The sequence below is a fragment of the Lactuca saligna genome, chromosome 5, assembly GCF_052625555.1.
Source record: "Lactuca saligna cultivar CGN05327 chromosome 5, ASM5262555v1, whole genome shotgun sequence".
In the NCBI taxonomy this organism is placed as follows: domain Eukaryota; kingdom Viridiplantae; phylum Streptophyta; class Magnoliopsida; order Asterales; family Asteraceae; genus Lactuca; species Lactuca saligna.
Window position 1 is genome coordinate 145,949,403 of NC_136421.1, and position 2,836 is coordinate 145,952,238.

Sequence of the window (2,836 nt, forward strand, 5' to 3'; positions counted from 1 at the left end):
TCGAATTTTCATACAACAATAGTTATCATACAAGCATAAAGGCTGCTCCGTTCAAAGCCCTCTATGGTCGAAAGTGCAGATCCCCTCTGTGCTGGATTGAAGTTGGCGATACCCAGTTAGCTAAAGGAAGAGTTCCTGAAAGCACTCTCACCGGTCTGGAAATAATACAAGAAACGACAGAGAAGATCGTTCAGATTCGTGAGCGATTGAAAGCCTCTAGAGAGAGACAGAAAAGCTACGCTGACCAAAGGAGGAAACCTTTGTAATTCCAGGTAGGAGACCACGTCTTATTAAAAGTCTCACCGTGGAAGGGTTTAATACGCTTTGGAAAGCGTGGGAAACTAAATCCAAGATACATAGGGCCATTCGAGATTCTTGCCAGAATCGGCCTTGTGGCTTACAAGCTTAACCTACCGCACGAACTTAGTAACATCCATCCAACCTTCCACGTCTCAAACTTGAAAAAGTGTCTGTCCGACGAGACTCTTGTTATTCCACTCGACGAGATCGAGATTAACGAGAGCCTCAACTTTGTGGAAGAACCTGTAGAAATCATGGACCGAGAGGTCAAACAAACAAAACAAAGTCGCATACCCATCGTGAAGGTTCGCTGGAACGCCAAGCGGAGACCTAAATTCACATGGGAACGCGAAGATCAGATGAAACAAAAGTACCCTCATCTCTTTCATGTTCACTAGTATCTTTACTACTTTAAATTTCGGGATGAAATTCTCTCTAACGGGGGGATGATGTGACAACCCGATATTTCAACTCTTTGTAATGGCCTAATAGGTCAAGTATTGTAAACATTTTTGAGTTAATAAAATTAATTTTGATAATAAAATATCCAAAAAGTTTCTATTTAAATTCTTCTATGTTTAAATATCCTTAAACCATGACCGTACGTAAAAAGAACGCCCAAATCCGACTTTGTATATTGAAGTTATGATTTTTCCAAGTTCAGCTTAGCAACAGACAGCTAAAAACTCGAATCGGAGATCGAGCGACATTTGGCCGGAATGACCTAAACGAGAATCGAAGGTCTCGGCAATGGTATTTCAACGGTAAAAAGTCTGGCAAAAACCGACGTCAGATAAAGAAGTTATGAATTTTTGAAAGAAATTCCTTAATCACGTCCTTTTAATAAATAAATAATAAAAATAATTTCGGAATTTGCCAACGGGATCTAAACGAAAGTTGTAGGGCGTAGTCTCACCTACGCGTGGATATAAAGACCATCAAAAACGGAGTTCGTATAAAGAAGATATGAATTTTTGAAGTTTATTAAATAAATTATATATTTATTTAATTCAAAATTCAAGCATAATCCGAAGAGGAGTCAGCGTCCTCATCCGAGGTACGCGCTGCGTACTCCTGTACGCCCTGCGTACCCGAGGAACTTGGTCTCAAATCGTCCACGTCGCCCTATGCGTGGCTACCGACCCGCCGTCCCATCCGACCCGGCAGACTGATCCGTCCCATCCGAAGCCGAGGCAGTCGAGGCTTCGTTCACGCATGACGTACGCGTACGCACTGCGTACGAGCGTATGCCCCGCGTACGAGGCTTCTCAGGCCCCCCTATAAATAGCATGCGAGGGCTTCCGAGAAAAATGCTCATTTCTCTCCTTTCTTTCACGATATTGCCTCGTTTTCCGTGCCCGTTCAAACCCGAAGCTCTGGTCTTTTTGCTCAAGTCCCGAGGGTCGATTTTACTCCCGAGATTCCCGAGAAAAATCCGTTTCCCGAGATGAAACTCTGCCCGGTTTTCCATCTCGCTATCTCCAAACTTTCAAGTGAGTTCATACCCCTTAATTTACCTTTTAAAGGTTCTATAAATTATTTTATATGCTTTCAAGGGGGGGATTACAAGTAAAACACACGAGTATTATCGTGTGTTACATAAAGAACTCTTTTATATGCTTTTATATATCCAAATCACATGCGATTTACAAACTTTTAAGGAACTTTCATATATATATATATATATATATATATATATATATATATATATATATATATATATATATATATATATATATATATATATATATATATATATATATATATATATATATATATATATATATATATATATATATATATATATAACATATGTTAAATTAGCATTCTATCTTTTGAAATATAAATTTGTTTTAATGCATGTATAAACTAAACTTTCTTAGATTATACTTATCATTCTTAGACTCTACACCAAAAATCTATGCTTTCATAACAAATGATTCCTTTTCTTGGTATTTTTAAACAAACGAGACACACTTTTAGAAAACTATAATAGGTATAGTTTTACGAACAAATTTCTAACTCTTATGTACTAGAAACATGAATTTCAAGAAATCACTTTCGTATACAAGAACAAACGTATTATTTTAACAAGTAGATCTGCTTTTATACCACGGTTTTGTGAGACACTAACTTCATGTACGTTCGAGTACACATTTCAAGTCCTGTATTATATACCAGAATCCCTTGAAGGGGGAGCATGGTGTTTGTGTATAGATCTATACGGGCTTGACAACCCGCGCCCTGACTGTTAGCTGCAGTCCATCGTTTGGGGTGACAAACATCATAACATTCCAACGCCTGAAGAACGTTGTGTATAGGCATTCCGAGTCAATAGTATGGTTATAAAACTCACATGGGGGTATTAAAAATGCATTGATTTACAAGGTTTTCAAACACATTGGTTGTTTTACACTTACATACATTTTTAGAAACAAACATTGGTCTTGAGTGAAGGCTACTTTTATACTAGTAGAAAATATAGGATTTGCTAAACACAAACAAACAAAGACAAAACATTTCATATCATACAAAC